At 45.8% G+C, this 11,848-nt stretch overlaps 1 protein-coding gene across 2 annotated transcripts in view; it reads right to left on the reverse strand.

The window, feature by feature from the left end:
* Positions 1-7,198, reverse strand: part of TASOR2 (transcription activation suppressor family member 2) — a 66,826-nt gene extending 59,628 nt beyond the window's left edge. Inside the window, exon 1 of one of the 2 annotated variants that reach the window (XM_083401613.1) lies at positions 6,135-7,198. The gene's annotated coding sequence lies outside the window, so the exon portion shown is untranslated. The remainder of the gene's footprint in view (positions 1-6,134) is intronic. The other variant, XM_083401616.1, reaches the window with a different exon arrangement.
* Positions 7,199-11,848: the final 4,650 nt, after the last annotated feature.

Raw genomic sequence — 11,848 nt, forward strand, 5'->3', positions numbered from 1 at the left:
AAATTCCCTCTATACAAGATTGGATCCAAAAGCTGACAGAGATGCCGAATTAGATGGTCTATCAGAAAAAATAAAGAATAAATCAAAACAGGAATTTGCTTCAAAATGGGAGGTTTTCAAAGAATATCTGAAAAATAAATATAGTAGTTTAAATTCTGTCGCAGCATTCGAGGAACTTCAGTAATCGTTGCAAGGTAGATCTAAGAAATTAGATTTATTAAGAATAAGTTTAATTATGATAAAAGTGTGTATTGGCAATAAGTAATTTGAAACTGAAATATGGAATAGACGGGAGGTTGGGTCTTTAGTGTTAAGACCAATAGATGTTTTATTGTTTGCTAAGAAAATTATGTGTCTATGGCTATTCTTGTGTGTAATTTGGTATTTGTGGTTTTTTTTTCTTTTTTCTTGTTGTATCAATAAAAATCTTTTAAAATAAATAAATAAATAACGTGCTGTTTTAAAGGGCTGTGTTTTCTAAAAGAATTAAACGGGATGGGAGGGAAGAGGAAAAGAATGCAAGAAGGGTGGACCACACCGAAAAGCGCCCGTTTTCCCACGAACAGACGCTAGCTACCCTGTCCAACTGGCAGGTCAAGTTCTTGTGCTGTGCTAAGCATCACATGGGGCACGGCTCAAGGACCTCACACTCGGATGCTGCAAATACCAGAAAGGTCGCCCTGCGCAGACTCAAGGTTGCAGCAAACTTGCTCTGCGATCTCCCTAAACGCTGTACAGAAAGGAGAGAAAGCGAGCGTTCCTGGAACTTTTTAGCAGCCTGATACAGAAATCTAACAGCTGGTAGTTTTTCAGACATGGAGATAAATGAGGCCGGCCTGGAAACCTCTTTTTTATTATTTTTCTGTGCGAAACAAGCCACAAATCATAGATAAGACTAAGCAGATGTAACGGTTAACTGGAATCGGAAGTGAAATTTTCCAATCTTCTCCTGAGCGTGCCAGAGGAGGAAAGAGAATATAGGTTCTGGAGGAGGCGAGGATTTTCATTATTGTCACAATAAACCATGGTTTTGCACGACGTCCAAAGGACTCCAAACTGCTCGCGGTTGACACAAAAATCAGCAGTTGAGTAGAATCATAGAATCATAGAGTTGGAAGAGACCACAAGGGCCATCGAGTCCATCGAGTCCAACCCCCTGCCAAGCAGGAAACACCATCAGAGCACTCCTGACATATGGTTGTCAAGCCTCTGCTTAAAGACCTCCAAAGAAGGAGACTCCACCACACTCCTTGGCAGCAAATTCCACTGTCAAACAGCTCTTACTGTCAGGAAGTTCTTCCTAATGTTTAGGTGGAATCTTCTTTCTTGCAGTTTGGATCCATTGCTCCGTGTCCGCTTCTCTGGAGCAGCAGAAAACAACCTTTCTCCCTCCTCTAGGTGACATCCTTTTACATATTTGAACATGGCTATCATATCACCCCTTAACCTCCTCTTCTCCAGGCTAAACATGCCCAGCTCCCTTAGCCGTTCCTCATAAGGCATCGTTTCCAGGCCTTTGACCATTTTGGTTGCCCTCCTCTGGACACGTTCCAGTTTGTCAGTGTCCTTCTTGAACTGTGGTGCCCAGAACTGGACACAGTACTCCAGGTGAGGTCTGACCAGAGCAGAATACAGTGACACTATTACTTCCGTATCATCTTGAAAGTTCTAGGATGTTTTGGATACTTCCTTGCAACTTCTTTGTAGCACTTTTCCTGTCTCTAACACACCTGCCCAAGGAAACTGGATCAACCATTTTCTATTGCATTTTAGTAAATTGACCTTCTCCCCCCTCCCACAATTTTTCTGTGCAAGTAATACTTTGAAGCTATGTAAAAGAACATTTGAGTTTTCCTTTGCACGGAATTCCATTACTGTTGCAAAAATCAGCTTAGCACACACCACCTGAATCTAACAAAGTATACAATTTACAGTGGTACCTCAGGTTAAGCACTTAATTCGTTCTGGAGGTCCGTACTTAACCTGGAACTGTTCTTAACCTGAAGCAGCACTTTAGCTAATGGGGCCTTCTGCTGCTGCTGCTGCGCCGCCAGAGCACGATTTCTGTTCTCATCCTGCAGCAAAGTTCTTAACCTGAAGCACTATTTCTGGGTTAGCGGAGTCTGTAACCTGAAGCGTATGTAACCTGAAGCGTATGTAACCTGAGGTACCACTGTATTTGCAACATTGCTAATAACGCAAAGAGCCTTTTAATGGGCTTGAAACACACACCCCATTTTGAATTTCTAACGACTCAGCACAAATAATCAGCTCGGATATCGGTTAAAAGAGAAAAATAAGGCTAACAAGTTTAAAGGTTTGTTCATTTCTTTTTTTCCCTCCGAAAATGTTCTGAGCCGGAATTCCAACCCTATGCAGAGTGCTCAGTGCAATGTATACGGTAACAAAAATGTAAAAATGGAATGTAATCTTTAAAACAGCTATAAAAAACTAAAATAGACCAGGGTGGAAGGAGAGAGAGAAAATAAATAACAGAGAGCCCTGCTGTTTCCACAGCCAGAAGTTTAGCAGTCACCAGCAGAGACTCAGAAGGCTGTGATCCCATAAATATTTACCTAGGAGTAAGCCCCATTGGAATTAAGATTGCCGGAAGAAGTATCAACAACCTCAGATATGCAGATGACACAACCTTGATGGCAGAAAGTGAGGAGGAATTAAAGAACCTTTTAATGAGGGTGAAAGAGGAGAGTGCAAAATATGGCCTGAAGCTCAACATCAAAAAAACTAAGATCATGGCCACTGGTCCCATCACCTCCTGGCAAATAGAAGGGGAAGAAATGGAGGCAGTGAGAGATTTTACTTTCTTGGGCTCCATGATCACTGCAGATGGTGACAGCAGCCACGAAATTAAAAGACACTTGCTTCTTGGGAGAAAAGCAATGACCACTCTGGACAGCATCTTAAAAAGTAGAGAGATTACCTTGCCGACAAAGGTACGTATAGTTAAAGCTCTGGTTTTCCCAGTAGTGCTGTATGGAAGCGAGAGCTGGACCATAAGGAAGGCTGATCGCCGAAGAATGGATGCTTTTGAATTCTGGTGCTGGAGGAGACTCTTGAGAGTCCCATGGACTGCAAGAAGATCAGACCTCTCCATTCTGAAGGAAATCAGCCCTGAGTGCTCACTGGAAGGACAGATCCTGAAGCTGAGGCTCCAAGACTTTGGCCACCTCATGAGAAGAGCAGACTCCCTGGAAAAGACCCTGATGTTGGGAAAGATGGAGGGCACAAGGAGAAGGGGACGGCAGAGGACGAGATGGTTGGACAGTGTTCTCGAAGCTACCAACATGAGTTTGACTCAACTGCGGGAGGCAGTGGAAGACAGGAGTGCCTGGCGTGCTCTGGTCAAGGGGGTCACAAAGAGACGGACACGACTAAATGACTAAACAACAACAAGCCCCATTGAACTAAACAGGACTTACCTGCTAGTAGACAACTTGCATAACATTCCACTGTAAGAATGTCTTTTCTGAGTTTTATTGTATTTCTCAACCACAGAAACAATGTACAGTGGTGCCGTGGTTCTCAAACTTAATCCATTCCGGAAATCCGTTCCAAAACCAAAGCGTTCCACAACCAAGGCACACTTTCCCATAGAAAGTCATGCAAAACGGATTAATCTGTTCCAGACTTTTAAAAACAACTCCTAAAACAGCAATGTAACATGAATTTTACTATCTAACTAGATAGTAAAAAACTATCTTGGTTCAAAACCAAGGCGTGGCTTCTGATTGGTGATTTCCCCCGCCCCTTTAAAATATAAGGAAATGAAATGAAATGAATTAACAGTAATAAAAATAACAAGCTCAACTTTTTTCAAAAAATAGCACCTAGACCAGGGGTCAGCAAACTTTTTCAGCAGGAGGCTGGTCCACTGTCGCTCAGACCTTGTGGGGGGCCGGACTATATTTTGGGGCGGGAAATGAACAAATTCCTATGCCCCACAAATAACCCAGAGATGCATTTTAAATAAAAGGACACATTCTACTCATGTAAAAACACGCTGATTCCTGGACCATCCGAGGGCCAGATTTAGAAGGCAATTGGCCCCCGGGCCTTAGTTTGCCTACTCATGACCTAGACATTTGGCTTTGGCAACCGTAGGCTAGGTTTAAAATGCCATTTACCTTCCATATCCGAGTTTTTAACACCGGGCTACTAAAACACAATACTGAAAGTGAAAACACAATATTTAAAAATAGTTTGAAACAAGAAGCGAGCCTTCAGCGCTTGCAGAAAGCTGCCAATCTTAGCATCCGAAAATGTCTGTTTAATCATCACTGCAGCAAACACTGATTTACAAAGTTACAGTTCAGATCGCCCTTGATTTTTACTAGATTTTTGTCCTGAAATTAAACACTTTTCACAAAGGCCATTGGTATTTCTGTTTCTTCTTTCCTTAACAAAACTAACTAAAAGCTGTCGTTTTGCAGTCCGCAAAGAACAGCTTGTTCTCTTAGAGGTAAGTTTTCTTTAAAAGTGGAGGGGGGGAGAGGTTGAAGGAGCAGCGAAGCACCGAAAAACTCACTAGCTCATGCATCTAAAAAACAAGCAAAGAACTTCACATAAAGCTTTCTAATGGCCATTTTTGCTCTTTGAGTAGCCATCTGCCATAGATGGTTTGGATGAGATTTCTGCATTGCAGAGGGTTGAATTCGATGAGCCTCGTGGTCTCTGCGAATACCAGCGGAACTCCCTTCCGCAGTCCAAATGCATTGGATCACTTTGCACGGCCCTCCCAACGTGCGCAGGATCGTAACCCCCGAGGATTAGGGCTCCGATCCTGCACACACGACCCTGGGAGCAAGCACTTATTTCCAAGCACAACGCACAAGGCAAACTTCAGATTTAAAAATTCACGGACGCTCAAAGTCATATCTCCTGCTGAACCAGCACAGCGGAACGCCTAGAGGGTCAGAGTAGAACCCGAGAGACCTGGGTTCGAATCCCAACTCGCTGGGCAGCTTTGGGCTAGCCACTGCCCCTCAGCCAACCTCGCAGAGTTGTTGTGGCATTAAATGAGGAGGGGGCAAAATTGCGCCGCTTTGGGCTCCTGGGAGAAAAAGGTGGGATATAAATGCAATATGTGAATTGATAAAATGCAGGCAGAAGGAAGGAAGCGAGGCCCAGCAAATTGCACTGGGTTTACTCGTACGTAAAGACCCAAAGCAATGCAACCCAGGGGTGAGACTGGAATGGCTTGTTCTGTAACAAGAAGCGTGTCCTCGCACACTCAGGTGACAGTATCAGTCACTGCAGTCCTAAGCGCACTTCCTAGGGAAGAAGGCCCATTGGATAGAGTGAGGGCCTTACGTCAGAGTAAATATTCACGGGATCGCGGTTTAAGCGGGTAGGGGCATTTGGAGAAAAATCTCAGATTTTGCAAAAGTGCCCTAAGGCAGCCGCCCCTCTCTCTTGCAGGCTTTACCTGGGAGTAAAGCACGTGGCTCAGTAGGGCTTACTTCACAAGGAGGAAATCAGGTTGTTGAAACCTTCCCGCCAGTCAACAAAAGCGTGTGGCGCAACCAGGGAAATCCGGATTCAGTGATCCGGATCCTTTAGAAGGCCCCACACTGCCAGCTCCGGACCTTTTTGTCTAAACGGCGCTTGGAAGAAACGGAAACGATAAAAACCCCACCGCGATCGCACGCTGGAAGATCCCCACAAGAGGCAGAAGAGCTCCTGCGCAGCTCCCATCCGTTCCGACGCCGGATATTGCGCCGGAGCGCTTTCCGCGCCGGCATGTGAGCCTCGCTTTTCGCTTTCACTCCGCGGGTGAAAGCGCCGATCGCAGGGAGCTTTTTGCCATTTCCGCGCGCAGGAGCTCTTCCCCAATCCTGGGTTCCAATCCTGCCTTCCGATCCACCGCGGGAGGGGGAAAAGAGGCTGGCTTGCGCAAGAGCGCTTCCCCCGGCTGGCTCATCTTTCATTTTTGCGCCTTTTAAAAGGGTCCCCGCAACCCACGCGAAGGCGCATTGCTGGAGGTAGGATCGCGCGCAACTGACCCGAGGGAACCATAAACGGGGATTCTTTCGGAGCAAATCACAAAGAAAGGGAGATAAAGACATCCCCGCATCGCCCGACACGCGTCGTCCCGCTTGCGCATCCTCACTCACCCGCAACAGGTGTCAAAATCCTTTGGCTCTTGCTCCAAGGATCTCCCATGGTCAACGAGCGAGCAGGATCCGGCCCCTCTCCTTCCTTTCCCCCCTTTTCGGATTCTTGCTCGTTTACACCTCCGCGATCACTTTCACCCTTCTTTCCTTTCCGCTAAAGCGCCGGGCCTTCCGTGCATTCCTTCACGTGAGAACGGAGCAAACCCGCGTCAAAGACCCCCTTTCCCTTTGCGGGCGTCGCTTTGCATCATCATCATCATCATTATGATTAAAAAGGGAGGCAGACGGGGGTGTCCTCCAGCGCGATCTGCTTTCCCAAAAAGGATCCCCGACGATTTATTTGGGAAGCGAAAATGGCAAGACGGGAGATGCAAGTCTCGATCCCCAATCGCAGGCCGCGCACTTTGCAGGGGGGGAAAAATGACAGGGAGAAAGTAACTTGCAAAATATATATATAAATATATATGGAATAGCAGCTGCGCTCTTTTCCCGTCTGGGCGTTTGGAAACGCCAGTTGCAAAAGCGCACGATCGCGCGTAAAGATGGCCTCGCCGCCGCCTATTGTCTTAAGACGAGCGGGGGGAGCCCAATCTGCAAAGCCCCCCTTGGAAAAAAGAGGGAAAAGCGCTTTCGTGGAAGAAAAAGAGAAACATGTCCGACTCCGGGCTCCTTCGGAGGAGGTGGGAGGCTGGAGCAGCTCATCCGCCGACCCCAGGAAGTGAAAAAAATCCCCGTTTTGCAAGCAAGGGAAAGGGAGGGGAGGGGAGGAAGGTGGCGAGGGAGGGCGACAGAAAGAAAGTGAAAACTGACCCGGAAAGAGTCGGATGCCTCCAGCAGGCTTTCAACTTCCTGCTTGCTTTGCATATCCTCCCTGCGCCGCGACACGCGCGTCAAATCTTTGCAAAAAATAAAAATAAAAAAATGCAAGGAAAGCAATGCAAGCAAGCGCCGCTCGGGAAAAGTGGGGACTAGCGCCTTGCAGAGCCCCGATTGCAAGGAGAAATGGAAAAGAAAAGTGCAAGCAAAGCAAAGCAAGCATCGCTGGGGAAAACGGGGGACTAGCTTTGCTTTTCAGCCCCACGCAGCGCCACGCGCGTCAAATCTTTGCAAAAAGTAAAAATAAGAAATGCAAGGAAAGCAAGCGCCGCTCGGGAAAAATGGGGACTAGCTGTACCTCGCTTTTAAATCAGAACCAGTGAAAGCGGTGAAGGTCCTGTGTGAGTGCCTGGAGGCGGTTGCAGGATGGATGGCGGCTAACAGATTGAGGTTGAATCCTGACAAGACAGAAGTACTGTTTTTGGGGGACAGGAGGCAGGCAGGTGTGGGGGACTCCCTGGTCCTGAATGGGGTAACTGTGCCCCTGAAGGACCAGGTGCGCAGCCTGGGAGTCATTCTGGACTCACAGCTGTCCATGGAGGCACAGGTCAATTCTGTGTCCAGGGCAGCTGTCTACCAGCTCCATCTGGTACTCAGGCTGAGACCCTCCCTGCCCACAGACAGTCTCACCAGAGTGGTGCATGCTCTGGTTATCTCCCGCTTGGACTACTGCAATGCGCTCTACGTGGGGCTACCTTTTAAGGTGACCCGGAAACTGCAATTAATCCAGAATGCGGCAGCTAGACTGGTGACTGGGAGTGCCCGCCAGGACCACATAACACCAGTCCTGAGGGATCTGCATTGGCTCCCAGTACGTTTCCAAGCACAATTCAAAGTGTTGGTGCTGACCTTGAAAGCCCTAAATGGCCTCGGTCCAGTATACCTGAAGGAGCGTCTCCACCCCCATCGTCCAGCCCAGACACTGAGGTCCAGCACCGAGGGCCTTCTGGCAGTTCCCTCCCTTTTAAGCGCACGCCAGAATATTGGAAGAAATTTCAGGATTACTTGAATAAATGAGAATATTTATTCAAGTAATAAATTAGGAAATAATTAGAAATCACCTGAAATAAATAATTAGAAATCACCTGAAAGTACCAAATAGGCCTAGGATTGGGATTTGATTGTAAGCAAATTAGAGGGAGAATAGTAAGAAATGAGAATCAGATAGTTAATTGCTGGAATTAACTAAGAATGTTTTTGGAGAGCTGTTACATGCAGATAGAATGAATTTCGGAAGGGAGGGATCTGAGGCAGTCAATTAACAATGTAAAAGAAATTGGGTTTTTAAGATTACATCTTGTTTTTGTTTTTCTTGTTTAATACTGTATTGTGTTTTCTTTTGTGTGTTTTTCATTTTCTTTATGTTTGTTATAATTGTGGAAAACTTAATAAAAAAAATGGGGGGGGAATAAGCGCCCGCCAGAATAATAAAAACCGAGAGAAATTGGGAGACTGAAAAGAAACCCAGTGTCCTCAGGCTTCGCCAAACCTGGTGCCCTCCATCAAATGATGATGGGAGTTGCCGGGCGAAACATCTGGTGGGCACCAAGTTGGCAAAGGCGGCTGCACTGCAAGGACCCAATCCGCCGACGCAGATCTGCCTCCTGTTAATGTTTTTTGCCTTTTCCCTGAAGTGATGCTAAAGGTAAAGGTAAAGGTACCCCTGCCCGTACGGGCCAGTCTTGACAGACTCTAGGGTTGTGCGCCCATCTCACTCAAGAGGCCGGGGGCCAGCGCTGTCCGAAGACGCTTCCGGGTCACGTGGCCAGCGTGACATCGCTGCTCTGGCGAGCCAGAGCCGCACACGGAAACGCCGTTTACCTTCCTGCTAGTAAGCGGTCCCTATTTATCTACTTGCCCCCGGGGGTGCTTTCGAACTGCTAGGTTGGCAGGAGCAGGGACTGAGCAATGGGAGCTCACCCCGCCGTGGGGATTCGAACCGCCGACCTTTCGATCGGCAAGTCCTAGGCGCTGAGGCTTTTACCCACAGCGCCACCCGCGTCCCACCCGAAGTGATGATGAAAGAGTCCTAAGGTTCCTATCACAGGTGGTCAAGGTGTATGTAAGCAAGCAGCTGAAACTATAATAAAATCTTTAGAATATATAAATCGCAGTTATATACACACTCACATGTAAATGAAATATTATATATATAGCCTGTCATTCATATATTTCAAAAAATAATCTCCCAAGTAGTTCGCAACATCCTAAAAAGTCACAAATGCGCAATAAGAAGCCCACATTTTAGAGGAGTGTAGGAAAATTAGGTAAGGTGTCCTCTTAAAGCAACAGTGGAAAGTTTAAACAGAGGGGTCAGCAAACTTTTTCAGCAGGGGGCCGGTCCGCTGTCCCTCAGACCTTCTGGGGGGCCGGACTATATTTTGGGGGGGGGAAATGAACGAATTCCTATGCCCCACAAATAACCCAGAGGTGCATTTTAAATAAAAGGACACATTCTACCCATGTTAAAACACGCTGATTCCCAGACCGTCCTTGGGCCGGATTGAGAAGGCAATTGGGCCAGATCCGGGCCTTAGCTTGCCTACTCATGAGCAAGGCTAACAACAACCGGCCGATCCAAAAACGCAGCAGAGACGACATGCAGCCTTGCCTCCCAAATTTGCAATTGTGTATTTCTTTGGGGCCTGCCGCCCCACAACTTTGCCAAAGAAAGAATAATTATACTGGCCCACCGTAAAGGGTGATTGTAATCTACACCCACCCCAAAATCAACAAAATGGGATTGTTAAAACTGAATCACATTGACGGGGTGCGAAAGCCCCAGTCCTCAAGTTACTCTGGGTACTGCTATTCCTTCCCTGCCCCATACGATAGAGGGATAATAACCCTAAATTGGATATTTACCTGGTTGTCATAAAATGCACTTTTGACATGCTCTCCCCTCACACCCACCTTGGAACTGGATCCACAGGCTGGACGACATTGCAGGGTTAGAGTCAATCTCCTTTGGGTCTCCAAGTGATTCTAAGGTATCATTTTTTTTTTTTTTTACAGACCTCATTAGCACTTCCTTAATGGCTTTTAGGGGCTGCACCTGGTTTGGTTAACTGGCTCACATGCAGCCCGAAAGAACTGCACCAATAAACAGCAGCCTGTTTGGAAATAGATGGTTTATTTGCTACAGGTGTCTTTATAATAGCAGCCACACACACAAACACACACAAATGTCTACATTTGAACATTATTCGGCTACTAATCCACTTTCCTTATGCAGTGGGACCTTGGTTCTCAAATTCCTTAGTTCCCAAACGCCGGAAACCCGGAAATAAGCGTTCCGGAAGCCGAATGTCCGATGCGGCTGTCGGCTATTGTTTCTGGGGCACCAGCACCAATCAGAAGCTCTGGTTTTCGAACATTTCAGAAGTCAAACGGACTTTCGGAACAGATTAAGTTTGGCGCTTTTGTTTTTGCTAGTTATTTTGCGTTTCTGTTTTTGAGGCTTTTTCGGTTCGTTTGTTTTTGTGACCGTGTGGAACCCAGTTCAACTGCTGATTGATTGATTGATTGTGTGACTGTGGAAATACTAGAATCATAGAATTAAGAGAGTTAGAAGGGGCCATAAGAGCCATTTAATCTGACCTCCCGCAAAGCAGGAATCTTTCACCCAACATGGGGCTCAAACTCACCACCCTGGGATTGACTCATGCTCTACACACAGACACACACACACATACACATTCCTTAATTCTTTTTTGCGTTTAACAATGCAAATGTTTGAAAGATAGAGAAACGAACAACAGCTTGCCTGTTGGATCTAATTAATCACAGCATTGCATTTACTGTATTTACATTTATTGTATTTACTGTATCGCTCTTCCTTTTTTAATTATTATTAGAAATTCAATTAATGACAGTATAATCGTGCAAATTCTTTTTTTGTACGTTATTTCTTTTTTTGGTCTTAATCTTTTTTTTATCTTAATGTATGTATATGTATATGTGTATGTGTATATATATATATATATATATATGTGTGTGTGTATATATATATATATATATATATATTTGTATTTTAATTCAATAAAGATGATGATGATGATTGATTAAAATTTGTATGCCGCCCTTCATCGGAAGATCCCAGTTCAGAGCATAGCTGTCCACTTTTCCCTTTTCTTGCGAGGAATCCTATTTGGAATAAGGGAATTTCCCTTTAAAAAAAGGGAAACGTTGACAGTTATGGTTCAGAGAAGAATCTTCCTTCTTCAGTTGTGGACCCTAGGATGTCAACAGCCAAAGAGAGATCACGATATTCTGAATTCATTGCACCGAGCATTATTATCGGGATATATCGTTCCCGCAGAAAGTGAGGAGGAATTAAAGAACCTTTTAATGAGGGTGGAAGAGGAGAGTGCAAAATATGGTCTGAAGCTCAACTTCAAAAAAACGAAGATCAGGGCCACTGGTCCCATCACCTCCTGGCAAATAGAAGGGGAAGAAATGGAGGCAGTGAGAGATTTTACTTTCTTGGGCTCCATGATCACTGCAGATGGTGACAGCAGCCACAAAATTAAAAGGCGCCTGTTTCTTGGGAGAAGAGCAATGACAAACCTAGACAGCATCTTAAAAAGCAGAGACATCACCTTGCCAACAAAGGCCCGTATAGTTCAAGCTCTGGTTTTCCCAGTAGTGATGTATGGAAGTGAGAGCTGGACCATGAAGAAGGCTGATTGCCGAAGAATTGATGCTTTTGAATTCTTGTGCTGGAGGGGACTCTTGAGAGTCCCATGGACTGCAAGAAGATCAGACCGATCCATTTTGAAGGAAATCAGCCCTGAGTGCTCACTGGAAGGACAGATCCTGAAGCTGAGGCTCCAAGA

Source organism: Podarcis tiliguerta (genome assembly GCF_965153285.1).
Source record: "Podarcis tiliguerta genome assembly, chromosome: 10".
Taxonomy (NCBI): Eukaryota; Metazoa; Chordata; class Lepidosauria; order Squamata; family Lacertidae; genus Podarcis; species Podarcis tiliguerta.